This window comes from Mauremys reevesii, linkage group 1 (assembly GCF_016161935.1).
Source record: "Mauremys reevesii isolate NIE-2019 linkage group 1, ASM1616193v1, whole genome shotgun sequence".
Taxonomy (NCBI): Eukaryota; Metazoa; Chordata; order Testudines; family Geoemydidae; genus Mauremys; species Mauremys reevesii.
In genome coordinates, this window is record NC_052623.1 from 22,584,655 (window position 1) to 22,599,043 (window position 14,389).

The following is a 14,389-nucleotide window of genomic DNA, read 5'->3' on the forward strand; positions in this document are numbered from 1 at the left end:
CATCTCTTGTTTTGCTTATATTTGCACATAATATATGCACAGCTAGACATGATTAACAGACAGGAAGCAAGCGCTACGATTATGCAGGATTTGGTAATTGAATCCACCAAGGATAATGATGCTGACCTTCCCATTTGGAAATAAACTAGGCATTCAGATTTTAAGTGGTTTTGTGTTAACTCTAACTGCACATATACAGGGCTGGCTTCCAGGGTTTTTGCTGCCCCAAGCGGGGGGGGTGGGGGGATGCTGCAATCACGATCAGCTCTACTGCTGCCGCGGCTACAGTCTTCGGCGGCAATTCGGCGGCAGGTCCTTCGCTCCGAGAGGGAGTGAGGGACCCACCGCCGAATTGCCGCCGAAGAGCCCAATATGCCGCCCCTCACCGTTGGCCGCCCCAAGCACCTGCTTGCTGGGCTGGTGCCTGGAGCCGGCCCTGCACATATATGTCTAAATAGAGATGCTGCTGGAAGGCCAAAGGACAGGTAAATAGTGATTACATTAGAGTGGTTTACTAACAATAACAACAGAAGTAATGCTATTTATGACAACAGTTTCTAGACCATATAAAACCCAGATTTCAACATCTGGAGGCCCTCATTTTCACTCATATATACTGTTCGCTGATGCATCGTGGCACATGGGCCATACTGCATCAGTTACTAAAGAACACTATCCAACTGCGGTGTGGAAACAGAGTTGACCACTTTGGTAAGCCAGTTCAGGGCAGCTGAGCTGTGTCTGGCTGTGTCTGTGTCTGGGGTGATTGTTGTTCTTCATTCTGTCATTCTGCCTTTTGCTTTTGATGCTGTAATACAACAGGTCACCATAGGTCAAGTTGAAACACTGGGTGACAGTACAGACAGCAGCCATGTGTCACTCACTATGGCTGTAAGGCCCTGCAATGCATATGGATTTACATGCTAGCCACGGAGAGCAGTCATTGCTTAGGTGGATGGCTGCTTGAAAACTGCTTCTTTCTATCCCTGCTCATGTGTCAGCTGTCCCATAGCGCCAGCCCAAATCATTGGGAGTCTTTCCATTGATTTCAGTGGGCTTTTGTATAAGGCCCTTAATACTGATGTCCAGGGAAGTAGCTTATATGTACAAGTTCAAGCAAGGATATCACGGACCCACGCTAGGTGTTCCCATGCTGCTCAGCTCAGCCATGAGAACACACGTGCTGTGACACCACAAAACCACGGAGCACCCACCCACCAAGAAAGACAGACAGACTGCAGCAGGAGGAGACACAAGGAAGGGTGCCCATCTGCCATTCCACTACAAGAAGGCTCCGACAAAAAAATAAAAATAAAGTAGGAAGCACTGCATTATGCTAGAAGAGCTGAGCTGAGCTGAAGGTGACTGACTGCTAGAATTCAAAGACTGAAGAATACAGTTGTAGAACTCACCCAGGAATCACTGCACTGAAATCCTGTTCCTTTTTAAATTTTGTAAGCGCAAGACATTGGCATACGGAATGCAGAACTTTTCACCTTGATCCACTTACTGCTTTATTCACAAGCAAGAAGATGTTATACAGTGCTCACTTACAGTATATTAACCCTTCAAATAATTATATACAAAAAACGCACTTTCAGCTCCTTGGAGTACTCACAGGATGGAGATTCTGGGTGGCTTGAGGGGTCAGAATGGGGAGACAGAGGTCACCAGTTCAAATCCAAGTCAGGCTAGTGCTTACCAAAAGCCATTACTAGCTGCTGGCTGTTTGGTGCCCTATGTGAAATGAACTGGTGGTCTCAGCAGAGGTTCAAGTGGTCAGACATGCACATCATTAGCTCCAAAGGGGAAGTAGATGTAAGGAGCACAAAAGTCACGCTCCTCTCAACACCTATGGAAATCAGTGAGAGTCCTTCCATTGACTTCTGTGGGCATCAGATGAAGCCTTCCTAATATCTGCAGAGACTTATTGTGTTCCCCTTTCCCGCCTCTACATCATCTAACTGAGGAATGACTACTTAGTTCCTTTACTCTCTCTTCAAAAGCAGGGGCGGCTCTAGGTATTTTGCCACCCCAAGCACGGCAGGCAGGCTGCCTTCGGCGGCTTGCCTGCGGGAGGTCCCCGGTCCCGCGAATTCGGCGGCAGCCTGCAGGAGGTCTGCCGAAGCCGCGGGACCAGCGGACCCTCAGCAGGCATGCCAACGAAGAGGCAGCCTGCCTGCCACCCTTGCGGCGACCGGCAGAGCACCCACCGTGGCTTGCCGCCCCAGGCACACTCTTGGCGTGCTGGTGCCTGGAGCCGCCCCTGTTCAAAAGCCTGTCTCTCAAGGGACATATTGGGCTGAGCGCAGGACAGGGAGCAAGGAATTACTGCATTTTAATCCTAGCTCTGACACTGACTCCTGCTGCAGCCTTGCAAACCATGACCTCTCTGCTTTTGTGAAGTGAGGAAAATAATATTGAAAATACCTGCCATTCCGTGATGAGCTGAGGATTAATTCATTAACACTCGCAAAGTGCTTTGGAGATGGAAAGTGCTACACTCAGTACGGTAAGTGCTAAATGTTATTACTGAACATGGATTCACACCCCGAGTGCACAGATTCCCAGTTAGAGAAGCAAAGGGATTTCCATGCAACCAGGATGGGAAATGAATGATGGTGATTTTCTAGAAAGGTATCCAATCTGACTCCCTGGGAGCGGACTCCAAAGAATGAACAATGCCCTCAGGCTCTGAAGATCTCTCCTCAATGTCCTCTGACCTTTTTACTCTCTGGGCAGGGCTGCAACCCTTTCTGGCAAAGCACAGAAAGGTGTATGGTTTTAGAGTTATGGGAAAGGCATCAATCTTCTCCAACACACCTTCCCTAATGAGCTGAAACACATACATAATTAACTAATTAATTAGCTGCCAAAACCATTTTGGGAAAACGAGGGTCTGTCCACTCTCCAGAGCGATGCTTTCAACACAGAGCTGAGAGGAAACGCAGACGACAGAGATCTGTAATAGGGCATTCTGGTCAGATCGTGTATTTCTTATTCTCTAGCTTCTCTAGAGTATATATTGGAGGACCAGGAATTCACTCCATATGGAATGCCACAAGGCCATAAAGGAGGGAGGAACCTTGCATCCGAGGCAGCTAACTAAAGACTAGCCAGGAGCTCCAGCTCCAGCTGTCAAAGGGAATATTCTGGCACCAGAGCAGGAAGCAGCAGCTCACATCTGCAGCCTAGCACCATCTCTGCAACATGCTTTACCTCTCCCAACCTTCCTGACAAAGACACTATTTCCAGGCTCCATCCACTTGAACAAGCCACCCTCCCCTGTATTGGAGAGGGAACTCCAGTGACAATTTGTAAAATCATAGGTAGCTAAATAAGAGGCAGCGATGTGATATGTGTGATCAGATACTATAAAGACAGGCGACTGTAGTGACGTAGATAGGACAGCCTGATCCTCCTCTCAGTGAAGTCAAAGAGAGTTTTGACATTAACTCCGTGGCAGTACAAGCAAGACTCTAAATTCAGATATTCAGAAATTATGATATTCAGAAATTCAGAGATTATATGGCCAGAAGGGAGTATTATTATGATAATATAGTCTGAACTTCTATATAACACAGGCCATAGGACTTCCCTGAATTAGTTCCTGTTTGAACTAGAGCATGTGTTTTACAAAAAAAATCCAATCTTGATTTTAAAATTTCCAGTGATGGAGCATCCATTACAACCTAGATAAGCTGATCCAATGGCTAATTAACCTCACTTAAAAATGTGCACCTTATTTCTAGTCTGAATGTGTCTAACTTCAACTTCCAGCCATTGGGTCTTGTTATACCTTGTCTGCTGGAATGAAGAACCCTCTATTATCAAATTTCTATTCCCCATCTAGATACTTACGGATTGTGATCAAGTCACCCGTTAATCATCTCAGTTAAGCTAAACGTACTGAGCTCCTTGAGTCTCTCACTATCAGGCATGTTTTTCAATCTTTTAATCATTCTTGTGGCTTTTTTCCAAATCTTCTGCAATTTATCAACAATTGTGGACATCAGAACTGCACAAATTATTTCAGTAGCAGTCACAGCAGTGCCAAATACTAAGTTTATATAACTTCCCTACTCCCACTCAATACTCCCATTTATACACTCAAGGATTATATTAGCCATTTTGGTCACAGTGTTGCACTGGGAGCTCACATTCAGCTGATTAACCACCATGACCCCCAAATCTTTTTCCGAGTTTCTGTTTCAGAGTCACTGCTTCCCAGGATAGCCTCCCAACCTGTAAGTATGGCTGGGGTTTCTGCATTTTTGGGGATTATTAATTTCATTTGGGGGAGTATTTTTAGCAATATTTTAGTTTTACACAGCTGACATAAAATCGAGGCGTTTGGGGCTCTTTGTATATACTGGAATGAATAATGTAATGTATATATTATACACATTAAAATAGTATATACTATAATGAGCAATCTCTTTGTAATATTCCCTAGTGCACTTCAATATAGTACTGTTTCAAACAGCTCTATGTTAAAGCACACTAGAGAACCTTTAGGGCACACAAGCAGGGTTTACAAGGACCAATTAATGTTCAACACATTAGCGTGCTTTAGAGATTACACCCTCATAGTCAGCATTCCTGCTCCATGTAGACAAGCTCTTAGATAAAAGTAACCATTTATGGTATTTTTCTGGATAACACCAAATTCATTATTTTATTTTTATTTATTCATTGCATCAAGGGTGTTTTATAAATTAAAACTGAAAATTGGAAGCCCTGAGTATGGCCTACATACTTTATTCCGAGATGCATGACTTTACTTTTGGCTGTATTAAACACATATTGCTTGCTTGCGCCCTGCATACCAAGATATCCAGATCATTCTGCATCAACAACCTGCCCTCTTCATTGTTTACCACTCCCTCAATCTTTGTTACCTGCAAACTTTATTGGTGATTATTTCTGTTTTCTTCCAGGTCATTGATAAAAACAGCAAATATCACAGGGCCAAGACCTAATCCCCACAGGACCGCATTGGAAACACACCCTTCTAAGTGAGGATTCCATTTACCATGACATTCTGAGACCTATCAGTTAGCCAGTTTTTAATCCACTTAAGGTTTGCCGTGCTGATTTTGTATTGTACTAGTTTCTTAATCAAAATGTCATGTAACACCAAGTCAAATGCCTTATAGAAGTCTAAGTACATAAATAAACATTCATAACTTTATCAACCAAACTTGCAACCTCATCAGTAAAAGATATTATGTTACTTTGACAAGATCTATTTCCCATAAATCCATGTTGACTAGCATTAACTATATTACCTTCCTTTAATTCTTGATTAATCAAACCCTATATCAGCTATTCCATTATTTTGCCCAGAATCAATGGCAGACTGACAGGTCTATAATTATTTGTGTAATCTCATTTACCATTTTTAAATTTTGGCACAACATTAGCTTTTCTGTAAGATTTATTAAGGAAGGAATTTTCAATAGAGTTTTTATAAACGCTGTGTCCATTTTGGCACCTCCATTCAGTGAATGAAGCTACCGTCTTCCTAAGGGCAGTCCCCATTATAACACTTAGCAATTTGCATCCCTAAGCATGTCAGAAATAATAGGCCAAATTTACTGCCCAGAGCCTAAAAAGTCTGCCTGGAGCAGCAGTTCAGTGGTGCATGCAACTGGCAACCTCTACTCTGCCAGGAGGAGATCAGGGCTGGACAGCATAGGCTACAGAATGGTGGAGGCTGGCGGGAGAGAAACCAAGGCCAAGGTACCCAGAGTATGTGGCGATTCAGCATTTCCTCCAGACACGTTCTGCTAGCAGGGGCTCCTATGAAACCCTTAGCAGAGCTGAAAGCTGCCTTTCCCTGGTGAAGGATGGCAGTACCAATGTTTGTTTCCCCCCTCCCCCCGCATCATCCTCACAGGCCAATTCCCTACTAAAGTGCAGCTACAGGCAGAGGGCTTTGGTGAAAACTGTATCCTGTACCAAGTTCATACCTGATGTAAGCAGGTACATCTCCATTAGCCACTGTCAAGGTTCTCAGAATAAACATAATTGCCAGGGGACCGTGCTGTACTTGCTGTTCACATGTAACACTCCTACTGATATCAATGGGAGTACTCTATAAAGACCAACCCACAATCACAATGAAATGTATTCTTGAGACAGGAAGTTCAAGACACTTGTTTAAAATCTACACAACAGGGCCATTATTTACAGCTTGTCTCTGTCGTTTAAGTATTTCCAGCACTTCACCTGTATTCCCTAGGAAACAAGGGCTTACAGCTTGGCTATAACACTTGCTCCGGGCTGCAACACAGACATCAGCCGCGCTGCCAATTTCTTTTGTAAAAATCAGTTTTATTAATGTCAATTTCATCCATAATCAGTTTTAAGCTGCCACATGATATTTGCCCAAAACACTTGCTAACATCTTACTTTTTGTCAGCAGGCTACAAGAAAATTGTTTAACTGTGGCCAATGTATAGCAGGCTTTACTATGCATCCACTAAATTACAAATATAAACCATGCTCAGGAAAGCACTTACATACATGCACAACGTTAAGCATTTGAGAAGTCCCATTAAAGTCACTGGCATCATACTGAGATGCTTAAAGTTACATATGTGCTTAAGTCTTTTGCTGGATTTGGGTCACAGCGCAGAGATCTCAGTTTGGTGCATGAAGTGCCACATATTTCAAAGGAGGATAGCTGTGTTATGTCCGAGGTCAAAGTAGATTATCACAGTGGGCCCCTCTGGCCTTAGGGTCTGTGAAGTGAGGATGCAGTTGCATGATTAGCTGTGAATTTCTTTCCTTTGGTCTGCTTATCACACAGCTCACCTGGACAACATTGACATTGTGTTGTATTTTACTAGGCCAACACATGATGTGTAATGCAATGTGTTTTCTAGTGAATAAATCATGTATCAAAAACACCTTTACATCATCATTAGCTGGAAGAAGGTATCAGAGCTATGGGCATACAGAGCTAAGAGAGTATCTCCCGTACACAATGGAATTGGGCCATACTGCCTCTAATTTAAATAAGACATTTTAATATGCTCCTATGTTCCTGTTGCCTAGTACTTCCAGCTTCATTGTTTTAGATAGCAATTTACATTTGATTAGAAATGTACTGAAGACAGCAGTTAATTAAATACAGAGCCAAACAATGGTGACTATCACCATACATTCTGAGATGTCTCATGTTGAGCTTTTATTTATGTGACTTTAAGGACATTTCTATTCTTTCTCCTCATCTCTCATGATTGTACAGAATTATAGTCAAGCTGTCAGGATACATCATCTGCATTTTTGAACAGCTGACTCTTCTCTCTGTCTACACAGATGATTCATTCAAGGCTACTCTACTACCCCTACAGGCACTGAACCCATAACAAAGCAGAATATCTACCTTGAGAACCTGCGTATGGACTAGAAAGGCGGATTTAGAGCAATGTCTTGTTTGTGTACTTAATGTGATTTTTTTTTAAATCTTCAAATACACCAAGCGTTGAATCAAAACCATCCTTTTCCTTTTAATAAATAATGGGCAAATTGCTCCTTCCCATTTGCCACTTGGGATCTCTGATCAGTGGGGTGAATTCTCTACTCCTTGTTCTATGTATCACCTGGCACAAATGGAGAATATACTGCAGAGAATGGTGAGAAGACCTGTATCCCTTGGTTGGTCCACTAGAAAGTGGTCACACACTATGTCCCTGAGTATCTGCTTTTACCTTGGGGACAAATACAGAACCAAATTCAACTTTGTTAAAAAATGATTCAACTCGGTTGACTTTGTTGCTACTGAATCTGCTTACCTCATAGCTGTGTTTGGTTCATTTTCCACATCCTCACAGCCTACAGCACCTATACGCAACAGAGTGTATGTCTAGAACTCTTTAAGCAACTTACTGACACACCAGCATCACAAGAGGACTCTTTGGAAGGCTTGTCATTACCATGTATTGAAAGATTATGGTGAAATAATTCACTTTGTCAGTACATTAAGTGCCCATATATTCAATCCAAGGCAATTACCTGCCCAACACAGTCAATTATCTAATATTAAAGCTGGACTCTTCAAGTGTTCCAACTCAACTAAAGGGTCTTCTGCAGAAGAAATGGAGTGGCCATAAAACTGTGTGCAACTTAACGCTGTTAGAGGAGTCTAAACATTTCCTGAGTCCATTTGGAATATAGATTTTTTATTTTCTTCCCAAATGACCACAGGAAACAGGTTATATCATTTTAATTATTGCTGATGCTGCTTGGGGGCACAGAGGCCAAACTGATAATGCCGAACCCAGGTCTCCTCTGATACATACAGCTTCTCATCAGCAGACCTCCTCCTTCCATAGTAAAATTCTCCATCCACCAAATGACGCTGTCTTTTTAAGGAAGCCCCCAATATTGTGCTTAAAACACTTTACTTTTTTTTTTCTCCCCGTCGTTAACTATAAACTCTAGATTGTGAGACTCACGGGCTAATGGAATGTCTAATGCAGAGCAGCTGTACATTTTTAATGCAAAAGGGGAAAAATAAAGGCAGCATATGGTTTTATGTAATCTTCCTATGAATTTTTAACTGAGCGTCCTAATTCATGTCGGACAGAAAGAGCTTTTTTACTGGTCCTCTGTGGTTAGAGCCCGCTAGCATGAAGTACGCAGTACTTTAGTGCCGCAGTGATTGCAGGTGAGATTGCTCTGCAGTAAAAGGCTTCTGCAAATGGGGCTTGTTTTTTGTTTAACACATTGAAAATATTGTGATCCGGTGGCTGAAAGAGAGATGCCATGGAGGATGAAGTGATCTCCTCTGGACATGCATATTCACTGTGCTGCTATTCAGTCACCCCAGGATGTACTTCGCTAACGATGGGAGGAGGCAGGGCTGCTTCCCTCTCTTCTCCCCTTGCAGGGCATTAATTAGCTCTTAAATGAATGGTAGTTCCCAAAATCCATATTCTGGGCTGATATACACTGTGGCCTCTGAGTTGATCAGCACAGAATACAATTTTTACAGCGTTATCACCCTCAAAGTGGTATTTTACTAAGGGCAGGTCTACACTACAGAGGGGATCGACATTCTGAGATCGATCCACTGGCGGTCGATTTAGTGGGTCTAGTAAAGACCCGCCAAATCAACTGCAGATCGCTCTCCAGTCGACCCCTGTACTCTACCCCTGATGAGAAGAGTAAGGTAAATTGAGGGGAGATTTTATCCCATCAACCCTCCACGGTGTAGACCCCACGGTAACTCGACCTAAGGTATGTCGACTCCAGCTACATTATTCACAAAGCTGGAGTTGTGTAGCGTAGGTGTGGTAGTGTAGACATAGCCTAAGTTATTCTCTTATTTTTATCTACTTCCCTCCCTCTCAGTCAGCCATACATCTCTCAGCCTACATTGCAGATTAGGAAGGATCAGACATCCATATTCCCCTTCCCTCCCCACTCACTCAGGTAATTAATTTTTTGAATGCTCTATTTATTTTAAGAGATCCCAGCCTCCCTCATCTTTCTTCTCCACAAATTAGTATCCTCCTTAACCAAAGTTCTTATGACGGTACCGTGTGGTGCAGTTGGAGCTGGTTTCCCACCCTTCTCTGCCACAACAGTGCTACTCTCATTGAAAATCTGGGAAACCAGATTTTAAAATAAATATTAAAACCTCTCTCTTACATCAGAACATAAGAATGGGCCTACTGGGTCAGACCAATAGTCCATCTCGACCTGTATCATGTCTTCCAACAGTGCCAGGGCAATTTATTGAGTAACATCCTGTGTCATCCAGTCCCCTGTCTGGCAGTCAGAAGCTCTGGGACACCCAGAGCATGGGGTTGCATTCCTGACCATCTTGGCTAATAGTCACTGATGGACCTATCCTCCATGAACGTATCTAGTTCTTTTTTGAATGCAGTTATAATTTTGCCCTTCACAACATTCCCTGGCAATTAGTCACAAACGCTGACTGCGCATTGTATGAAAAAGTATTTCCTTATGTTGGTTTTAAACGTGCTGCCTATTATTTTCACTGGGGGACCCCTGGTTCTTTTGTTTTGTGAAGGGGTAAATAACACTTCCTTACTCACTTTCTACACACCGTTCCTGATTTTATAGAGCTCTATCATATCTCCCCTTAGTCATCTCTTTTCTAAGATGAGTCTTTTTAATCTCCGAATATAGAAGCTGTTCTATACCCCTAACCGTTTTTGTTGTTCTTCTCTGTACTTTTGCCAATACTAATAAACCTTTTCACAGACAGGGCAACTAGAACAGCATGCAGTACTCAAGGTGTGGGAGTACCATGGATTTATATAGTGGCATTATGGTATTTTCTTTATTACCTATCACTTTTGTAATGGTTCCTAATGTTCTTAGCTTTTTTTTACTACATCAACACATTGGGCACATGTTTTCAGAGAACTCTCCAAGAACTCTTTCTTGAGTGATAATAGCTAATTTAGACCACATCATTTTGGATGTACAGTTGGGATTATGTGCATTACTTTGCACTTATCAACACTGAATTTCACCTGCCATTTTTCTTGCCCAGTCATCCAGTTTTGTGAGATCCCTTTGTAACTCTTGGCAATCAGCTCTGGGCTCTACTAAGTAATTTTGTATCGTCTGCAATCTTTACCACCTCACTGTTCAGCCCTTCTTCCAGATCATTTATGAATATGTTGAATAGCACTGGTCCCACTAAAAATACTTGGATGATAACAGATTAGTTAGGCATGATTTCCCTTTACAAAGGCCAGGTTCAACCTTCCCCAATATAACACTTTTCATTAGCAGATCTCGAAGCACTTACAAAGGAGATTAGGATCATCATTTCACATATGGGGAAACTGAGGCATGGATAAGTAAAATGACTTGCTCAAGGTCAGCCAGCCACAGAGTCAAGACTAGAAGCCAGGTCCCCTGAATCCCAGGCCAGTGTTCTAGCCACTAGGCAACACTGCCTTTCAGTTTCACTAATTACTTATGGATTCTTATTTACCCAAGCAGCGGGACTACAGGTAGTTGCAAGCAGAGATGTGGAAAGAGAGGATGAGGAGCTGCGGAGGCCACTTTTCTTCTTGTAGTCACATGGATGTGGATTTCTAATGGGAACGGTCAAACAGAGTTTGCAGTTACTGAGGAATAACAAAACGAACACTTTCAGTCTCCTCTTTCACATGTCAACATTGCCAACCTCCAGCATTCAAGCATTATGGATCATACCCCTCTTCCCCCAAAAATCATGATATTGGCTTATTTATTTTTTTAAATGACATATTTTGGGTCCCCTGTTTTCACACACATTTCAAGCTTTTCTCCTCAACCAGAAAGGCTAAAACTAACTCCTCCCTTTCCCCACCCACTTCCACTGAAAGTTGACAGTCCCTCTCCAGGAACTGAGGCCTTAAGAGAAGCACCAACAGGGCCGGCTCTACAGTTTTCGCCGCCCCAAGCAGCGCGCCAAATTGCCGCCACGGGGGCAGTCCCTGCGCCCTTAGGGTGGCAGGCGCGTTTTCGCGGCGACGGCAATTCGACGGCAGCTTCTATGTTTAACTGAAGCCGCCACTGACAGCTAAACATAGAAGCTGCCGCCTAATTGCCGCCACCGCGGAAACGCGCCTGCCGCCCTAACGGCACACGGACTGCCTCAGTCCTCCGCGTCGGCAATTCAGCGCGCTGCTTGGGGGCAAAACCACAGGGACTGCCACCCCTTGCAGAATGCCACCCCAAGCACCAGCTTAGAATGCTGGTGCCTGGAGCCGGCCCTGAGCACCAAATATCCTCAGACTTGTGATACCTCATGAGTTCGCAACACTGAAATCCCTCCTCAACCCATACGACTTCCACACAGACTCCTGGTACTAACACACACACACGTGATACTATCTCCCCCACTCCCCGTCCCATGTGCATTGTTTCATGATGCCTTAATTCTGATCTATCGACTTTTGGTTGGTGTCCTAGATTGTGAATGTCTGTGAGAAGAGTGCAGTGTGAGAAGCCATCCATTTTAGTTTTCCATCAAAACATTCCATAATTCCACTGACAAGGCCCAGAAATATGCTCACCTAGGATATCCTGCACACTTCTTTGTGTGCTCCAATTTGCTTTTAGTATCATGTTGAATCAGAATCAAAGTTCAAGATTTACTCAGGGGTTATCTCATCTCCAGAAGCAAAAACCAAACCAAAACACAAAAGCAGACTGATTTAAATTGCCAGGGCATATGAACATATGACCTGATGTAACTCCACCTGCAGTCAAGAACATCTCCCACTGACTTGACTCAGGGATGGAGAGCATCCTACAAAGACCAAAAAACTGCCTCTAACCTCCCCAATAAATGACATTGGAGATGAGGTCAGTTTGGTGTCCAAGAACCAAATCCGACTGTTATACTTGTGTAAATCTGAGACTCTCCACTGAAATCGAGTCACTCTGAAGTTACTTTTCATTTACAGCGAAATGGAATTTAGTCCCACATTCTCCCAGTGATCATGGACCTAAATCAACCAGTGGGTGTCACAATTTTAGACGATGACATGCAACAGAGGGAAGCAATTAAGACACATGCTGAAATCCTGCAGGGCTTGGAAGCATTCAACAGTGATGTGCAATCAGAGAAATGGATAATGCTCCAGTATATTTGATCCAAAGCCAATGCAGACACAAACAAAAATATTTTCTTTCCCCCGCCTTACTTACACAGTTGGTAATATTTCTGTATCTCCTATCAATCACTTTAAGGTCTTATGGATAAACCAAAATGAAATTCAGATTTTTGTGGCTTTTTTTTTTTTAAATGAAACATGTTGAAAGAAAGAAAGAAAGAAAGAAAGAAAGAAAGAAAGAAAGAAAGAAGTCTGAAATATGGTGACCAGGTGTACTGATTTTATAGGGACAGTCACGATTTTGGGGGCTTTTTCTTATATAGGCACCTATTATCCCCTACCTCCATCCCAATTTTTTATACTTGCTATCTGGTCACCCGAGCCTGAAAGATTCTGTACTGCCTTTAGGGGTTAAAGGAAGCCTTTTCATCCCTTCTTGGTAGTGTCGCTAAAAGAAAAGAAGACAATCTGAAGCCTAACATAGCCACGATGCAGTATGCACCACTGTCACAGTCTGTCTTTCGCCAACAGTTACCGCAGAGTGGTATCTGAGATAATACAGATTTCCTCTGTGCAGTGCAGAGTTGTAAAATTTTCTTTTGTCTTCTAGCCCATAGATGAGGTATATGATTTCAAACGGTTTTCCCTATATTGGGAGACAAGAGGTCGTGTTTCTTTTTCCAGCTCTGCTGTGTTATCTCTACCACTGACCTACTATGCAATTCACTTTGTTCCTCAGTCTCCCCACCTGTAAAATCGGGATATTACCTAGCCACATCCAAAGCACTTTTTTTTTTTACACCCTATTCAAAAGGTGCTGTCAATGCAAAATATGTACCGTAGAACCGCAGAGTTATGGACATCTCGGGAATGGAGGTTGTACTGAAATATTCCGCAGCTCTGAAGGGGAGGTTATGGACTTCAGCCGCAGGGTGGGGTCAGGGCTGCAGGAGGGGGGGGGAGTCGGGGCATCTAACCCTCGGGGTGCCAGGGCTCTGGGCTTCTGCCCCATGGGAGCACTGGGGCTCAGTGCTTTATATCTGGGGGGGGAATGCTGGGGCTCGGGGCTTTGGCTCCACTCCCTGTTTCAGCCTTGCAGGGGGCGCTGGGGCTCAGGGCTTCCTACGGCTCTGCTCCTGGCTTTAGAGAGGGCAACCAGGGCTCTCCCCTCATAGCTAAAGCCCCAAGCCCAGTGCCCCCACCTCCCCCCTGCCGCGGGGCTGAAGCCAGGAACAGAGCCATGGGGCTGAAGTCCTGAGCCCCAGCGCTCCTCCCTCGTCTACAGCCCTAAGCCCTGGTGCTCCCGAGGGTCAGAAACCCTGAGACACACACCCTGCTCGGAGCCCTGATCCCCCTCCCTGCCCTGCAGCTGCAGCCCCAACCCCCTATAGCTGAAGCCCTGAGCCCCAAGGCTGTACAGTATTTGCTTTTTTGCTGCTGCCTGATTAAGGACTTCCAGTTCCACAGGGTGTCGGGTTGACCGGTAAGTCTGTAACTCTGGTGTTCGTATTTTTGAGGTTTGACTGTATTACAACTGAGCCACGCTAATAATTAAATGTACAGGGATATAGAGTTTTGATGTCATATAATTTAATACAAATATATTTTCATTATAACCAAAGCTTGCACTAAAATCCTTCCTCCTCAGATTCTCCTCTCATCTGCACTGTGTATTTCTATTGCAAATGTTCTTGCTCCACACGTGGATTTTCCATTGATGGCCATGTGAGGAGGGGATAAGTGCAGAGTGTGCTATCGAGATCTGAGACTCTCGCTGTACAGATAAG

General features: G+C 43.8%; 1 protein-coding gene across 14 annotated transcripts in view; it reads right to left on the bottom strand.

Annotated features, from left to right (window-relative positions):
* The window catches only part of TENM4 (teneurin transmembrane protein 4), a 766,066-nt gene that overhangs the window by 580,009 nt on the left and 171,668 nt on the right, over positions 1-14,389 (bottom strand). For 8 of the 14 annotated variants that reach the window (XM_039490391.1, XM_039490289.1, XM_039490433.1 and 5 more), the window contains exon 1: positions 10,991-11,099. The exons of the other annotated variants lie outside the window; for them this stretch is intronic. The gene's annotated coding sequence lies outside the window, so the exon portion shown is untranslated. Of the gene's footprint in view, positions 1-10,990; positions 11,100-14,389 lie in introns of those variants that run through there. 14 annotated transcript variants of the gene reach the window in all.